Raw genomic sequence first — 19,253 nt, 5'->3', positions numbered from 1 at the left:
CACTGTGTTCTTATTGGTGACTCTGATACCGAGATGCAGTGGGCATAGGTGTTTGGACTTTTCTCCCTGGTGGCTGGCATCGTGATGATCTCATTAGCCTCCAGGCACTTGGAGTCCTCCCCTGGGATTGGTAACTGGTGAACGGTAATCTGCTTGTCAGCTGCTAGATAGCTACCCTATTCCAGACTGCATGTTACTGACAGAGAGATAGGGACAGACGAATGGAACAGAATAGAGAACCGTAGGTACACAGATTTTTTTTTAAAGATTTTATTTATTAGAGTGTGTGAGAGAGTGAGCACAAGCTGGGAGAGCTGCAGGGGGAGAGGAAGAAGCAGGCTCCCCACTGAGCAGGGAGCCAGATGTGGGGCTTGATCCCAGGACCCTGAGATCCCAACCCCAGCCAAAGGCAGACGCTTAACCACCGAGCCACTCAGGTGCCCCATACAGACAGATTTTTGACAAAGGTGCAAAAGCAATTCAGTATAAGAAGGGTAGTCTTTTCAACAAATAATGGAAATGTAAGAGCAATCGGACGTTCAAAGGCAAACAAATAAACCTCAAAAACCAACAACAAACCGTGACCTACATCTCACAACTTATTTAAAAACTCAAAATTGATCACAGATTTCACAATAAAATGTAAAGCTATAAATCTCTTAGAAAAAAAAACCATGGGAAGTAACAAAAGAAAAAAATAGACAAAATGGACTCCATGGAAACGTTTTAAATTTGTGCATCAATAGACAACAGTACAAATGCAACCCACGGGATGGGAGAAAATATTTGCAAATCATATATCTGATAATGGAGTAATATCCAGAATATATAGAGAACTTCTAAAACAACACAAAACAGCCCACTTAAAAAATGGGCAAAGGACTTGAACAGACATTTCTCCAAAGGAGACATGCAAGTGGCCAATAAGTACAAGAAAAGATGCCGAACATCACTGATCACCAGGGAAAGGCAAATCAAAACTAGAATGAGATGTCATCTCCCGCCCATTAGGATGGCTGCCGTCAAAAACCCAGAAGACAGCAAGTGCTGGTGAGCATGCAGAGAAATTGGAACCCTGGTGCACTGTCAGTGGGAATGGAAAATGGAGAGCCACAGTGGAAAACGGTATGGCGGTTCCTCAAAAAACTAAAATTAGAATTACCATATAGTTCCACAATTCCACCTGTGTGTGAATACCCAAAATAATTGAAGCAACATCTCAAGGAGATATTTGTATGCCCACGTTCACAGAGGAATGATTCACAATAGCTAAAATGTGGAAACAACCCATGTGTCTGTTGATGGATGAATGGATACACAGAATGTGGTATCCACATACAATAGAATATTATGTAGCCTTAAAAAGGGGGGAAATTCTGCAAAACGCTACCACATGGATGAGCCTTGAGGACATTATGCCAAGTGAAATAAGGTCATTACAAAAAGCGTGATTGCACTTGTAAGAGGTGTTTATACTTTCTGACTTAGATTCGTCAAATTCATAGAGACAGAGAGTGGAAGGGTGGTTACCAGGAGCTGGAACGGGGGGTGGAATGGGGAGTTATCGTTTAATGGGCAGAGAGTTTCAGTTTTCCAAGATGAACAGAGCTCTGGAGATGGATGGTCGTGGTGGTTCCACGTTACAATTGTATTTGATACTGTATTTGATCAAGATGGCAGATTCACGTTGTGTGCGTTTTACCGCAATTAAAGAACTGGAAACAAAACACAGAAAACCAAATCATTCAATCAGCAAAAGGCCCACAGGTTAGAGAGGTCTAACTGACATGGTTCCAAGAAATAAAGTGGACCATCGGATGTTTTGGATAAAACAAAGAGAATGCTGCACTTGAGGATGAAACAAGAATAAAAAGCAAGACAAGCGTCCCTATATTATTGAATGGAGTTATAAACTTCCTCCCAGTGCAATAAGAAGAATAAAAGAGGATTAGTTATTGGGAAGGTGGTGGTAAAAGGTCATGCTTTCAGATGTTGTGATTGTCCATACGGAAACCCAAAGGGGTCATTAAAAAAAAAAATAGGGGCACGTGGCTGGCTCAGTTGGAAGGACCATGTGGCTCTCGATGTAGGGGTTGTTTGAGCCCCACATGGGGTGTAGAGATTATTTAAATAAATAAAACTTTTAAAAAAGATTAAAATTCAGACATCAGCAATGTTGTGAAATAGTTAAAAATCAGTTGCATTCCTATGCCTACACCCAAATGATTAGTTCAAAAAACAGTAAGTTGAGAAAGACCCACTTGCCAATGCAACAAAAATGTAAAATACCTAGAAATAAACCTTTAAATTGAAGTCCTGGACCCTAATGAAAATGATAACATTTGATTGAGGGACTAGAAAAGAAATACCGAACAGTGGAGAGACCTACCATATTTCTAGATGGAAAGACTTAATTTTGTATTATAAAGATATAAACCCTCCCCAAATAAATTTCCCACAATCTAAGTACCAATGGGATTTTTAAAACCTGAACAAAATTACTCTAAAGTTCATCTGAAAAAAATTAAAGTGGGAAAATAGCCAATGGTATTTTGGAAAAGAGTAATAATGTTGCATTACTGTGTTTAGTAAGAAAAATTTCAAAATATTTAACTTGTTTAATGGCAGATTGCAAATGGCAATTACATTTGCAATGTGGAAGATTACAAAATGTTACAAATATAATCTCTGTTAAAAAGTAAATTGTGGGGGCACCTGGGTGGTTCAGTCGGTTAAGCGACAGACCCTTGATTTTGGGTCAGTTCATGATCTCAGGGCTGTGAGAACATGACCCGCCCCCTCACTGGCTCCCGGTTCAGCATTCAGCAGGGAATCGGCTTTCCTATTCCCTTTCCCCTGCCCTGCCCCCACTCTCTCTCTCACTCTCTCTCTCTCTCTCTCTCTCTCTGTGTCTCTCTCTCAAAATAAATCTTTAAAAAAAGTAAATTATGCATAAAAAGGGGTTTGGGGTAAATATTAGCAAGATATTGTAAGTGGTCTCTGGGTGACGGAAAAATGGGTAATTTATGAGCAGTCCATCTGCATTTCCTGAATTTTCTATAATAAACATATATTGATATTGTAACGAGGAAAAAGTGATGTTTATAAGAACTCAGATCCCATCTTTACTCCTTCAGAAAGTCTTCCCTTACTTAACCCCAACCTTCCTGATCTGGGCGGTGTGGCTACACTTTGTTGTTTCTATTATTGCGGATACAACGTATCGTAAGTCTTTGGCTTTCTCTCTTCTAGGTTTGTGACCTTCTTTATAAATGAAACTGTGGGTTTTATCTCTACATCTCTAATACAGAGCCTAATTTATAGTAGTTCCTCGATAAGTCTTTGTTAACTGAATTAGAAAATCTATCTATATATACAAGCAAGAAAATGTACAACTCCTTATACCACCACTAGAGGGAACCACATCCCCACCAAGACAGTTCTTGGACCACATCGATTTTTTTTTTTTTTTTTGGTTAATGAGGCTGTTCAAATCTGAGAAATCTTCCAGAAGGCATTATCGAACCCACCCAAGGGGACTGAATTTAAACCTTTCTTAACAGTGAGATGTCTATTCAATGATTAGATAGTCCCAAGATCTCCTACCTTGTCCAAACTCACAGTCCCTTAATATCTGTTCCATTCAGTCTGGCACTGATCAAAAGCTATTTTATTGGTTACCAGATTTTATGCTCTGTGTCTTGCTTCCACAACAAGAGAGTAAGCTCGTGTTTCAGCTCACTTCTCTCTCATTAGCCAGTGCAGATCTAATCAGGAAAGGTGTGCAAAAATATTTAATTGAATTAAAAGATTAACATTCTCCCTTGTGCCACTGTAAGAAAATCTAATATGCAAAATTCCAAATGTACAAAACACAAAAATTATGTGGTGATTATAAGAATATCCTCAGGTTCAACACAAAGTTACAACAGAAAGCCTCTCTCAATACACTTAACATATGATCTTGTTTTCAGAATTAAAGTGACAGCCATTTTTACAAGGGACAATTACGATTTAAATAGTGACAGGCTGTTGCTGATGAGACCTGAAGGACAGACAAGTGCACTCAAGGTGGACAGAGGTGCCTCCTGAGGAAGGTGTGACTGGAATGCGTTTGATGTTTAAAAAAAAAAAAAAGGAGGGGAAGGGGACTAACCCAGGCTTGGAGCTGCTGTGTTATAAGGGCCATGATGCCACAGAGCAGAAGCAAAGGCCAGAGCAGGCAGGAGCTTCTCAAGTCTCCAGCAGCACCCACGAGAGGCAGGTGCCAGGCTTGGTAGGCAGTCGATGTACAGAATATTCACTATTACTCATTCACCATTACTCATGCTCATTACTGTTACTCACCATTCCTATTTGTTGAAGCTCATTCAACAAGTTACACAGAAGAATTTCGACAACTTGTGCCTGGCACAGAATAGGCACTGCAGAAGCAGGGGCTGCTATTATACGAGAGAACGGCCCCTGATGATCTATACATTTTTTGATCCCTGTGGAGGATGTGTTCCCACCACATGTGGGCGGTCATGAGGCTACCCTATAGCTTGATAATGTCAGCTATGATTATGCCGGTCCCTCTACTCTGATTCATTTCCACAAGTAACTTTCTGATAGTAAGCTAGCATTCTGTGTAAACATTTTGCTATGGAGACAATGTACTGGCAAGCTGGCTCTCCTGTGACTCCTCTGTCCCACATTATTAATTTAGGACACAAAATAAGGCCATGTGTTCTTTAACGTGCAATGTGGAGGGACTTTCAACCTCTTCCTGACCAAATTAGCAAGAATTAAGACTTTCTCCCCATCAATATTTTTAAGCAAACAGGGTTCATTCAATTCAATCAACAAGAATTTATTAAGCACCTGTTATGTGCCAGGCATACTGAAAATGCTGCGGTTAAGGCAGTGAACAGAACAGCCCCCCTACCAAACCCCCCTTTTGTAGGACTTTCATTCTAGCAGAAGAGACGGCTGATAATTAAGGAGCGAGTTAACCAGCATCACAGCTGACTAGTGATAAGTACTAAGGAGAAAAAGAAAGCAAGTGAGAGGGATCAATGGGGAGGCAGGGGTAGGGATGGTGGACCTAGATAGAGAAACCAGGGACGTCAGGACCAGAAGGAGGAAGGAGACGAAGGTGGCATCCATGGGTTAAGAGCAACTATTGCTCTGGGACTCAAACCACTGTGACTTTTTGGTAAGCAGGGATTCAAATGTTTCCTAATCCACAACTGCTCACCCCAGGCCATCTCTTTCGCTGGTTCTCACAACCATCAGGGGTGGCCCACCCCTGCCCCCCCGCCAGGTGCAGATGCATTCTCGTAATCCTGGAGGTCCACGAGCCCCGCATCCCTGGCTACTAGTGCCTCTGACGAATGGCGGCCCTGTGGGACCAGCTCCTCTCCCCCTCACACTTCCCGCCCCACCCCCATACTTCTGAGTCGGGCCCAGTGATCACAGAATATCCTTCCCTCTCTTGTTTCTAAGCACAGAATTAGCCACCTTCTAACACGACAGGCAGAAAGGTCTTCCTGGCCCAAATAGACAATCCCCAAATACAATCACCCAACATAGATCTAATTCCTAAGGTCTGGGGAATTCCATTTTAGGCACGGGTAACTTCTTACAAGAGGATTCTGACCCAGGGGTCAGGCAACTTTTTCTGGAAAGAGCCAGGCGGGAAGTATTCTAGGTTTGCGAGCCACATAGGTTTCTGTTGTACACTCTTCTTTTTGTTTTACAATCCATCAAAAATCTTTTTAAAAGTTCCTTGCTTGTGGGATGTACAAAAAGAAGGCACAGGTCACGGTTTGGCGACCCCCATTCCAATCCACTTGGGGTTACCTCTATTAAAATTAATAAATTGTCTGCATGGTTTATGAATCAGTCTTTTGTTGACATATTTCTGTTGGTTCATTTAGCATTGATAGGATGCAGTTCTCTGCTGCATCAGATTATCATTTGTAATATCTGATACGTAAGAGGCATTCATTTTGTTCCAAAGTGAAATGTATGTATATGTGCATATGTATGTATACGTATGATTGAATTGTATTGAGTCGTATATGTATAATTGAACAGCATGCACCGAAGTTCCACTTCAGGAGGGAATTATCCTCTTTGAGAAGGACCTTGACAGATCACCTTGGGTGTGGAGGAGACCCTCCACGGGCATGGCTGGGAGGGAGGTGGGCATGAGGAAGGACAGCCATACCATTAATGAGCAGGTGAACTTTGGGGACAGAGGCGACGAGAGGAGTGGAGGGGAGGTAAAGTTGCACCACATGGGAGGCCACTAAAGCCCGTAAGGAATTGTGGACAGAGACAGTCCTGTGGCAGAGTGGCCAAAAGACTGTTTTTTGTTTTTGTTTTTAAATCCACAAGGCTGTCTAATATTCCACTTGAAGTTATTTGTATTTTTGCAATAGAAACCCCTTGCAGACCCCAAACCTCCGGTTTGTGGCTTTTTCTTTTGTTCTTCACAAGCAAGAACACGGCTAACTTTAAAACAGCACATTGTATCGTAAGCTATGAGGCAGATCACAGAGTTCAGGGAATGGCTGAAGACTGAGGCTGCCCTGGGGACCCAGCTGGCCTGCTGCTCCGAGCTCTGTGGTGGCCACTGCTCCCCACATCTGAACCCCGGGAAGACGGCTTCTGCTCGGCCAGCTGGGGCGGACACCCAAACATCCCAAAAGGGGGCTGTTAGACAAAACCAGAGATGCCTGCTACATCAGGCTCCAGCATCTCCTGTGAGTGGCACGTGGAGAAGGAGGAACGGGGACAGAGACCCACACGCTGGTCATGAGTGGTAGAAAGAAGGGAACAGCAACAGATTGGGAGAGCTTTGCGGACATAGGAGCTCAGAACCAAAGGTGACTCTGAGAAATGAGTCCCTAGAAATGCACTTGAAGCCTAGGGAGGCCACTGTGGCTTCCCAGCATGTTGGAAGGCTCTTGTGTCAATTTTTATGAAAAAATCTGGATTGTATATTATTTCCGTTCTCTCATCCCTTAATCTGTGGCTCTGCTGAGCCTGTGAGATTAATGACCAGACCTGAGGGCGCCTGGGTGGTTCAGTGGGTTAAGTGTCTGCTTTTGGCTCAGGTCATGATCCCAGGGTCCTGGGATTGAGTCCCTGCATCAGCCTCCCTGCTCAGCAGGGAGCCTGCTTCTCCCTCTCCCTCTGCTGGCTGCTCCCCCTGCTTGGGCTCTCATTCTTTGTGTCAAATAAATAAATAAATAAATAAAATCTTAAAAAAAAAAAAAGATCAGACCTGATATATGGGACAGAGACAGCACCTCTGAGGTCACTGCCTAAGCAGGCAGCCAGTGCCCCCCATTTAAGTATAAAAGCAGTGCATTCTCTAACACCTCTGTATCAGAAAGACCTTCAGGACCTGGATCTAGGACTTGGGAAATAATAAAGGGCTTTTTTTTTTTTTAAAGATTTTATTTATTTGACACAGAGCGAGAGAGCACAAACAGGGGAGCGGCAGGGAGAGGGAGAAGCAGACTCCCACTGAACAGAGAGTTTGATTCGGGGCTGGATCCCAGGACCCTGGGATCATGACCTGAGCGGAAGGCAGACACTTAACCGACTGAGCCACCCACACACCCCAAGAAAGGGCTTTTTGAGTTCCTCATTCACTCATTTTATTTACCTGCCCGCTGGGATGCTAAACCAGAGGTGCTCTGAGTGTGGTCCCAAGACCACAGCAGCATCAGCCTGGGAACTTGTTAAAAATGCTAATTCTAAGGCCCCACCGCTCTGCCTACCACGTCAGGAATTCGGGGAGGGGGTGGGGGAATCTGCATTTTAACAAGTCCTGCAAGTGCTTCTGGCACAGGCTCAACTTTAAGAACAGCCCTTCTGTGGGATTTGCCCGCAGTCACAGATAGTTAATGAAAAAGCCAGAAGATGCCCAGCCCACGTGTCTTTGGTGTCTCTTTCAAACCTCTCTCCTGACATTTGGTCCTTTCTGTCCCTCATGCACTAAGTAGTAATGTTTCACTCCAATTAACCCTGTGTCTGTGCCCCTGAGTGGTAGATTCTTACACTCTGCCCCTGGAATTATGTCACTGTTGCAAGGATTTGTTTTCCCTTGTTCCCACAAAGTCAACCCTGACTGTCGTTTTGGTGCTTGTCTTCCTCTAATTATTTCCTCTGAAGACATAAAGGAGGGAATCAGTCTGTCAGGGGCCCATTTCTTCCTCATCCACTCTCTTGCCGGTAACTTCATTCCTCTGTCCCTACTGTAGCACTTCTAGGGTGCCTCTTACTCTCCAGCGCTTCAGGATAATTCAGAGAGGGACCGAGGGACACTTTCTTACCTCGCGACGCTGCCTGGCAGCCCAGGAGAGGCAGGGAACCGCCTCAAGCTTCAGCCAAAGGAGCACGTGTTGAGGTCAGCTTGTATACACTGAGTTACTACTTTCATGTAACGTGTTCTCAATTTTCTCCTCGTTAGTCCCTTCCCAGCACCGTAACAGGTCAATCCCCAGAAGAAGGTCTGAAGTTGTTCAAGGAGAGACAAAAAGAGTAAGTCTTCCAGGGGCGCCTGGGTGGCACAGCGGTGAAGCGTCTGCCTACGGCTCAGGGCGTGATCCTGGCGTTATGGGATCGAGCCCCACATCAGGCTCCTCTGCTGTGAGCCTGCTTCTTCCTCCCACTCCCCCTGCTTGTGGTTCCCTCTCTCGCTGGCTGTCTCTATCTCTGTCAAATAAATAAATAAAATCTTTAAAAAAAAAAAAAAAGAGTAAGTCTTCCAGTAGGACCTCCAAGACCAATGTGGATATTTGTCCCCAAAGGAATCCATGGCCATCTTGTTCCTGCGGAGTTTGGGCACCTCGTGCCATACGACACTTTCCTATGATCGCCTACATGCTTCCAGGTCAATCTGAGCCCTTCTACGATCTTGGCACCCCTCATGGGATATCCTGGAACATCAATGAGGGAGCCGAATCCCCAAACCACATAATCCTAGGACAAGAGTGATGGCTCACTAGGGAGGGTACTAGTCTCAGGAAAAGTGATTATAGGCTGTCACCAGGCTGCCCTGTTAAGGGGATCACAAAATCTAGGCTCCTGGAAGTCTGAGACACAGAAGGAAGAGAAACACCAGCCACGGCTGGGTGGGTTTAAATGTAGAGCTGTCCAATCCCCACCTGAACACCCAGTATTCCGTCCTTGCATGCGGGTGAATGCCCTTAGGGCTGCTTCGGCAGGTTTGTCCTTCCTGCCCCCCACACTCTCAAGGGACAGCCCTGGCACAGTGGTCCTTCCAGTCCTCTTTCTCTTTTTTATAAAACTTTAAGATAAAATTGAGATCATACAGTGTTTACAGTACACATATATTTCCTTCATAGTTTATAACATGTTTTCCTCCATTGTTTATTGTTAGGCATTAGCAGTTTCGTGTCCATGCAGATTTACATTGTAAATAAATGGGTAACATAATGTAACATAATGTAGCCAGTTCTCTCTTTGGAGGCATTTATGTTCTTGGCTGTATCGTCTTTGTAGTGCATTCTATCATTTATCAATATAAAAATAATTAGATTTGTTCCATTTAATGTTCTGGCCCCAAATTCTATTTTATATGATTTTAATATGAGCTAATATTAATATTAGCACATACGGATGGCTTCCCTTTGATTACATTAACCTGCACCGTCACTTCCACTTTGGGTGTGTGTATGTGTGTTTGTTACTGAGACAGATACAGAGATAGATATTCATTTTGTAAACAGCTCATGACTAAATTTCTTTTTCACTTAATCTGAAAGTTTTTTTGATAGAGATTTTAAAGCCATTCACATCTATCATGACATAAGTTATACTCGGTCTTTGTTCTGTCGATTGATCTTATGGTTTCTATTTTCACTGCTTCCTGGTTCTTTTTTTTTCTCTCTCTTACTATCGTAATCAAGTTAAACCCCCCCCCCGTTTATGATTTTTTTTAAAAGATTTTATTTATTCATGAGAGAGAGAGAGAGAGACAGAGAGGGAGGCAGAGGCAGAGGGAGGAGCATGCTCCCCATGGGAGCAGGGAGCCTGATATGGGACTTGATCCCGGGACCCTGGGATCATGACCTGAGCCGATGGCAGATGCTTAACCAACTGGCCACCCAGGCCCCCCAGCCCCATTTATGATTTGGAAATTACAAACCTTTGCGTTTTTTTTTTTTTTACTTAGGTTTAGTTAATTTAGAATGTACAGATATATATGAATTCTATTTCTTCATTAATTAAAAAAAATACAAGTAAAATATAAATACATTTGCATTTTTACAGTTCAAATAAGACCAAAGTATGTCAAGTGAAGTGAGTTTCCTCAATCTCTTTGCCCTCCCCACAGAGAACCACTGCCCTAACTCTGATGAGTATTTATCCAGACCTTTCTCTGTGTCTCCGTGTGTGTGTGTGTGTGTGTGTGTGTGTGTGTGTGAGATGTACAGATTTGTAGATTTTTGAAAAACACAAATAGGATCAATATACATTGATTACTACTTGCCTTTTCATTTAACAATGTGTTTCTTTGTAAATAAATGGATACAGTACTGGATTAGTCCTGATATATTGTCATCTGTCATGGCTGTCCATGAAATGGATTTACCTAATTTAACCATTCTTCTGCTCATAGATGTTTAAGTAGATTCCGATTTTTCACTTACAATGGTTCAATAAAAAAATATTCTTTTATATCTATCTTTGTGCACCTGTGCAAGTATTGCTATAGTTAGTATCTAGAAGGGAAATTACGGAGTCAAAAACTACGTACACTGAAGTTTTCGATAGCTACTATTGAATTATCCTTCAAAATGTTGTACCATTACACACTTTCAAAAACTTGATGGAAGCCCCTGTAGCCTCACGTCCTTACTAGCTGGCTTTTAACAATCTAAAGGTTTTGCTATGTGATGGTTGAAAATGATACTGTAGCATGGCTTAAATTCGTAGCACACTGTGACAGTGAATCTTTTTGTGTTTATTGACCATTTGGTTCTTTCTGTGAACTTTGTATGCTTTTATTTTACCCTGTGTCGCACGTACTTTGCCCATTTGTTCTATTATTTATCTTTTTTTGAGCAGCTTAAAACAACATAGATTTATTATCTCACGGTTTCTGTGGGTCTTATCATTTGCAAGTTAATTTGTAGGCACTCCCTATATTGTGGGCCTTCTTTTTTTTTTCTTTTTTAAGATTTTATTTATTTATTTGACAGAGAGAGACAGCCAGCAAGAGAGGGAACACAAGCAGGGGGAGTGGGAGAGGAATAAGCAGGCTCCCAGCGGAGCAGTGAACCTGATGGGGGGCTCGATCCCACGACCCTGGGATCATGCCCTGGGCCGGAGGCAGATGCTTAACAACTGAGCCCAAGCACCCCAATGGGTCTTAATTCTTGGTCTGTCATATATGCTGACATTATATAGTCACTGAGTCCGTGGCCTGATTTTTACTTGTTGATAGTGATGTTTGTCCTACAAAAGTTTAATATTTTATGGAAATCATGTGTCTGTGCATCTTTTCTTTCAAAGCCTCTAGGTTTCTGTCTGCCTTCCCTACTGCTCGATGAGAAAGGTAGTCTACATTTTATCACAACTACTTTTTCATTCACATTTTAAAATTTACATACAGTAACATTCTCCCTTAGCAGCATACTAGTCTATGAATTTTACAAATTCATACAGCCAAGTACCCATCACCACAAAGAAGAAATGGAACAGTTCTATAGATCCCCAAATTCATCCATGCCTTCTTCCCACTCCCAACCAGTGGTGACCACTGATCTGTTTTCAAGGATTTCTCATGTAAACAGAATCATAAAGTATGCAGCCTTTTATCTGATTCTCTCATTTAGCATAATGCATACGGGATTCATACATGTTGTTGCACGCATGAGCGGTTTGTTATTTTTATTGCTGAATAGTATTGTGTCGTATGGAAGCACCGCAATTTATTGATCCATTCACCAGCCAAAGGGCATCTGGGTTGTTTCTGGTTTGGGGCTCTTCTGAATAAACACATTACGGACATCACATAAAGGTTTGGGGCGAATATAAGTCTTCATCTCTCTTGGCTAAATACCTCATAGAGGGGCTACGGGGTCATGTAGTGCGTGTGTGCTTAACGTAATGAGCCATCAAACTGTCTTTCAAAGTGACTGTACCATTTAACAAGATTAACAAGAGTTCCAGACGCTCTGCAGTCAGTATTGTCAGGTTTAAAAAAAAAAAATTCCAGTATGTGTATATGGCAACTCATTGTCGTTTTAATTTGCATTTCCCTCGACTAATGATGGTGAGCCTCTTCTGTTGAATTTATTTGCCATCCATACACGTTCTTAGCTGAAGTGTCTGTTCAAATCTTTTGTCTGTTTTTAAAAGTGGGTTATTTTTTAGTATTGGATTTTAAAAGTCCTTTATATATATTTTTTCAATACAAGTCCCTGGTCAGATATATAATATGCAAATATTGCTCCCAGTCTGTGGCTTGTTTTCTCATTCTCTTAAAGTCATTTGCAGAGAATTTTTGAATTTTGATGAAGTCCAATTTACAATTTGTGTTCTTGTTACGGATCACGCTTTTTGTATCGTATCTAAGAAACCTCTGCCTAACCCAAGTTCACAAAGATTTTTTTTTCTAAAAGTTTTATAGTTTTGGATTTTACATTTAGGTCTGTGATCTATTTTTATTGATTTTTGGTATAAGGTGAAAGGTCGGAAGCGAGGTTCAGTTTTTGCATATGGACATCCAACTGTTTGAGCACCAACAATTGAAAATACTCTCCTTTCCCCATTGCATTGTGTTTGCACCTTTATCAAAAAGCAGCTGGCCAGTTTGATCTATTTCTGGACTCTCTCTTCTGTTCCATGAATCCTGTGTCTAACTTCTTACCATATCCCAGACCTATCCTGTCCTGATCTCTGTAGTTTTATAGTAGCTGTTGAAATCAGATAGTGTGAGTCCTACAACCTTGCTCTTCTTGTCTAAAACTGTGTGGTTATTTTGGTTCCTCCGTCTCCCCATATTACTTTTAGATAGGTACCTAACAAAAAGAATAATCCTACTGGGATTTTGATTAGTATGCATAAATCCATACATTAGTTTTGGGAGAATTGGCATCTTCACAATATTGAGTCCTCCAATCCATGGAAAAAGTATTTATTTAGGTACTTGCTGCCTTTCGTCAGTGTCTTATAGTCTTAATTACACAGAAAATGTAGATTTTGTTAAATGTGTTCTAAATATTTCATTTTGAGGCGGTACTAAAATGATGCTATTTTGGGTGATAAATAATACTATTTGATTTCGATTTTTATTCGTTCATTGTGAGTATACAGAAATACTATTGATTTTTGTCTATCGACCTCGTATCCTGCGATCTTACTAAAATTACTCATTAGTTCTTGTAACTTTTTGGCAGATTCTTTGGGATTTTCTAAGCAGATCATCGTGTCTGAAAACAGACAGTTTTATTTCTTCCTTTCCAAGCTGTATACCTTTCCTTGCATTACTGCCCTCACTAAACCTGCCGGTGGGAAGCTGAGTAGACAGTGAACATCCTTGGCTTGTTTCCAATCTCAGGAAAATCATTTGGTCTTTCATCATTAAGTTCCATGTAGTTTTTTTTTTTTTTTGAAAGTTGCCTTTTATCCAATTAGGGAAACTCTCCTCTAATGCTAGCTTCCTAAGTTAATTTTTTTTAAATTGAAGTATAGTTGACATGAGTTTTCGAAAGTTTTAATCATGAAGGGATTTTGAATTTTGTCCAATAGTTGCTCTATATCTACGGAGATTATTAATCACACCAGTGCTTTAATATCTTTGTGCTTAGATCCCTAATCTACCGAGGATGTATTTTTACATTGTATGTGGAAGTGACTGAACTTTCTTTTCATCCAAATGATTAACTAATTGTTGAAACTGTTAAATACATTGTCTATCACTTCACTCATTTGAAATGTCACTTTTATCATACATTGATCTCTCATAAATATGTGGTTCTGGACCATCTCTTTTGTTCCATCAATTTACTGGTCTATTCTTCTGCCAATCTACACCGAGTCAATTACCAAAGATTGATGATATCTTTTAATATCTGCTGGAAAACATCACTTCTGCCATTTTTCTCTTCCAGATGCATTTGGTTCAGCTTGCTAAAATCCCTACAGAAACCTGTTGATATACTGTTCAGGACAGCACTAAAATTATAAGTTTGGGGAAATTATTATTTTGTAGCACTGAGCTTTTCTGTTAAGAAACAGTCTGTATTTCTCCATTTATTCAGGTCTCTTTGTATGGACTTCAATTCCATTGTATGCTTTCCTTCATGAAGACCTTTGGTCATCTTACCAATATCTTACTAGTTCAAAAGTTTCTCAAACACTTTTCTTGGATTTTTCCAGGTAGATGGAAATACCCTTTGCCCAAAGTGACAGTTTTATAACTTTCTTCCAATATTTGTATCTTATTTTTTTTTTGCCTGTTCCCCCTCCCCCATTATTACATTTAATGAACATCTAGTTCAATGCTAAATGGGAGTGCTAGGAGCTATTGTTCCCCATTTTAATGGGAATGTTTCAAGTATTTCATGATTAAGCATTGTTTATTGTAGATTTTGGTAGGGACACCTTTTCAAATGTAGTATGCTTTATTCTATGACCTATTTACTAAGGCTTCCTTTTGAAACTAGGGATAGGTACTGCATTTTATTAACTCTGTTTTTGGGGGGAACCTATTGAGATAATCATCTTTTTCTCTTCAGAGATACAATGAATTCTATTAATGTATTTTCTATTTTCAGACGACTCTTCCTCTCCTGGAATGAGCTCATTTTGGGCATGATGCAGTATTCTTTTAATATCTGCTAGATTTGATATGCTAACAATTTATTTAGCAATTTTGTATTTACATTCATCAGTGAAATTAACTTTTTTAAAAATTCTGTATTCATCTGATTTTAGAACTAGGGTAATATCTACCTCTTAGACGAATCGGAAAACTTTCAATCTGTCTTATGGGCTAGAACTATTTATATGATTTGGAAAATATCTGCTCCTTTGTTTTGGTAGCTCTAGATTGCAAAACTACTTGGGTCTGGTGCATTTTTTTTTAAAGAAGTTTTTAAATGAGTTTTCCATTTAATTTTAGGTAGATGGTCTATAGGTTTTCTCCTGCTCTTTGAACCAACTTTAGTGATTTGTACTTTTATGGCTCAAACATTTCATCTTAATTTTAAATTGTATTTATTTAAAATTATACATAGCAATCCTACAGCTTTTCCCAATGTTTCTTGCTCCTTCCATTATTTATATCTGCTTTTTTGTCTTAATCTGATTCAGCAAGAATTCATCTATTTTACTGGTTTCGACAAAGTAGTCACTGGTTTTAGTAACAAAGCCCAAGTTTTAAAAAAATTTCATTAATTTCTACTTTTTCATTCTCTTTCCTTTTATTTCTTTGGGTTTATTTTCCCATTCTTTTTTCTGGCTCTTGAGTCAAATGCTTAGTTTGTTTATTTTCACAATTTCTGTTTTCTACAAGCACTTAAAGCTGTAAATCTTTCCATTTCCACCACTTTGGCAGCACTCACAGATCTTGAAATGTAGTGTGCTCGTTTGTTCATTCCTAAGTAGTTTGTAATTTCAGTTTTAATTCCTCTTTAATCCAAGTTAATTAGAAGTGTGCTTTCTCATTTTCAAGAGGATAGAGGGTGTTTTTTTTGTCTGTCGTTTACTATTTTTTTTGTTAAATAATTTTATGCATGTGGTCAGTGAATGCAGGTTGTATAATTTCTACTTCATAGAATGTATTGAAATTTTCTTTGTAAATATCCCATGTAAGTTTATCTAATATAGATAGATATCTATCTCCATTATTTCTTGAATATAAAGTTTCTTAACAATGTTAATTGAATCTTCCATAGTCTTTTTTAATATTTCTACTTAAAATATTAATTTGGTTTTCTTTGTTACATCTGTTTCTATTAAACTTTAATTCCTGGGTCATTTTGTCTTAGTTTTAGGTAGACAGCATATAGCTCTTTAGGATTTGGGGCTTCTCTTTCTTTTCCTTTCCAATCTGAGGGGCTCTGTGTTCTCACAGGCTTAGTAAATCCACTCACATTGTGACTATTAACACTTTGGGTTCATTCTTGCATCTTATTTTCGTGTTCTGTTTATCCTGCTTTGTTTTATTTCCCTTTTTCCCCTTTCCCCTTTCACTGACTTGGTGACATTTTCCTATATAATTTCTTTTTCTTTTATGGATAGGAAGTTATGTATCTTATTTCAATGTTTCTAGTGGTTATTCTAATTTTTAAGCACATGCTTAAACTTGTTTATAAAATCAATATCTTTAATTAATGAATAAAACTAATCTTCTCTCTGAATCAGTCCAGAACCTTTTCTTTTTCTCCTTTGCCCCTGCCACCTCCCCAGTAAAGATCCTAGAGCTTTTAATTCCAGGTTGTCTCCCCCTCCCCCACTCCCCTCAATCAACGATTTTAAATTTCACCACAAGTTTTGCTGTGTTTTGTGTCCCTCATGCCTTCCCTTTGATTCCTTTTTCATTTTCCTGAACTACACTGCTGAGTTATTCTTCCAGAGAGGGTGCTTGAGCGGTATGTTTTCTGAACCCTTACATTTCTGAAAGTGTTTTTATTTTGCTCTCGCACTTGAATGATGAGTTCACCTGGGTATAGAATTCTAAGTTCAAAATAATTTTCCTTCAGGACCTTGAAAGCTTTGCTCCATTGTCTACCTGAATCCACTGTTGCTGAAGAGAAGTTTTCCCTCCTAATGGCCGCGGATGTCACTGCTCTCCTCCTCAGGGACTAGAGAGCAGAATAAATGGGACTTCCAAGTGGATGCCTCTAGGGCTGCGTCCCCAGTCCATGCTGCTGCTTAATCACTAATTCATTTAGCAAATAATTTTGTGCATGTAATGTTCCAGGCTCTGCACTGGGATTTGTTTTTAAATAAAATATTTCAGACACAGAGAAAAGTGCAGAGAGTAATATAGCAAACAGGAGTGGACCCACCCTCCTTATTGACGAATCTTACCATTTTGCTTCGGGTTTTCAAAAAATAAATAAAGCACTAGAGAATCCATTGAAAGCCCGTTCCTTTTCCTTCTCACCAGAGATAACTGCCCGAGGTTTGGTGTTTATCATACCCATTAACGGATTATGCTTTTACTACAAGGATATACATGGCTAAACAATATATGAGAACTAATATAGTACTTACTACATGCCTACAGATAGTCTAATTCCGTTACATGTATTAACTAGTTAAGTTCTCTCTGCAACTCAATGAAGTAGGTGCTATTACCACCTCCTTTTATAAATGAGGGGAAATTACTTAATCAAGGTCACACAGCAGCTGACCGGCTAAGCGACTGCCCAGAACCTGGCAGCCTGGCCGTAGGGTTTGTGCTATTAACAACTATAACATGCTAATTTGGTAATAATTCCCATGTACTTAACCTCTGTGTAAATGCTAATTCTATTAGACACATTCTTCTAAAAATCTTAGGTTTTTTTCCTGCTCTATTTACTGAGCGGAAAACATTCTCCATGATCTAGCTCGTTTGGGTTCATCATTGATTTTTACTGCCGTATAGTACTGCCTTGCATTTTTACGCATCTGTAGATTGCTTCAAAAATCTGCGGCAAATGTCCTACCGGACATATTTGCAGCTGTTTCCTAGGGCCAAGGACAAGAACTTCTCTAAGATATTTATCGAGGCGTGCCATTTTTAAGTCACAGTGTGTGTTCGCTGTCGTCCTTACACGTTGTCAAATTGCTGCCCCAACTTCTATTTCTCCGGGTGAAAGGAGAGGGTCTTATGTCTTGTGCCAGGATTTGAATCTGGCTTGTTAGACTCCACCTGTATTGCTGAACTATTGGGCTATTATACTGTAGAAACTTCTATCACCCACTTTTTTTCCCCTCCTGTTTTAATACAGACACCTCAGTTGGGCTTTTGTTCTCAGTCTCATTATGTAAAAATATTTATCAATTATTTACTATGTACTGATTCTTCCTGTCGATGGTTATTTTTTAAAGCCCACGACACTGCGGGCACTGAAAAGTATTTGAAATGAGTCCAAAAGGGGCTCACCTGGTTTTCATAAGGTCGTGTGTACTTCGCTTGGACTTGTAAGTTAACACCAGCCCGAATGTAACATGCATGAAGTCCAGCTGTGTCTAACAGAAACCTGACAGCTAAGAACACAGGCATTTGTACGAAGAGCTGAAATCGAATCTAGAACAATAAAGTATTAGATTATATAAAATGGAAAATCCTCGATGTTTATAGCTTAATACTCAATTTTAAAAATACCTAGATAATGTCTTATCATTCTACTAAAAAATATTATACAGATAATTGTATGTGGCATTTTGAGAAATTCTACCAAGAGTTAGAATTCCTGTCCTCTAGAAATTACATATAAAAATATGTAGCTTTTTTTTTTTTTTAACATGGGGCTTGAACTCACCACCCTGAGATCAAGACCTGAGCTGAGATCAAGGGTTGGAAGCTTAGCCAACTGAGCCACCCAGGTGCCCCTCCCCCAATACGTAGCTTTTTGAAAACTTCTTTTATTCTGTTGCTCAGCCAGAGATGCAGCTTCCCACTGCAAAAGCTTCAGACTCACAGATCTGACAGCTGGTTCGGTATCTCCACTTAGATGTCCACGCGGCTGCTCAAAGCCTCCAAAACCAAACTCCCACATCCTGCTTCTTCGAAAGTCTTCATCTCCAAATACAAAAATATATTTTTCCAGTTGCTGGACTGAACTCTTGGAGTCCTTCAGTCCTTACCCTCTCTTCTACCCTGCATCTAACACAGGGGCCAGGAGGTATCCTGGACTCTGACCACATCTCACCACCTTCCCCGTTACCACTCTGGTCTAAAGCACCATCATCTTTTGCTTGGACCTCTGCAGCGGCTAACTAACCACTCGCCTGCTTCCATTCTTGTCCATACTCTAGGCTATTTGCTACACAGCCTAAAAAAGTAATTCAGATCGTGTCACTGCTTAAAAGTCTCCCTAAGACTTGCCATGTCTCTTTACATTGGTCGATAAGGTCCTATATGACCTGCCTCCCTCCCGTCCATCCAGATCCCTGAACTCATTCATCTCTTACCCTGTTCTTACCATCTCTTTCCCTTCACTTACCCTACTTCAGCCTTGCATTGAAAAAAATCATGACACCCCAAAGATGGCCACATCCTA

The sequence above is a fragment of the Ailuropoda melanoleuca genome, chromosome 1 (assembly GCF_002007445.2).
Source record: "Ailuropoda melanoleuca isolate Jingjing chromosome 1, ASM200744v2, whole genome shotgun sequence".
Classification (NCBI taxonomy): domain Eukaryota; kingdom Metazoa; phylum Chordata; class Mammalia; order Carnivora; family Ursidae; genus Ailuropoda; species Ailuropoda melanoleuca.
The sequence above is the reverse complement of the archived record's forward strand: the minus strand, read 5'-3'. Positions refer to the sequence as shown.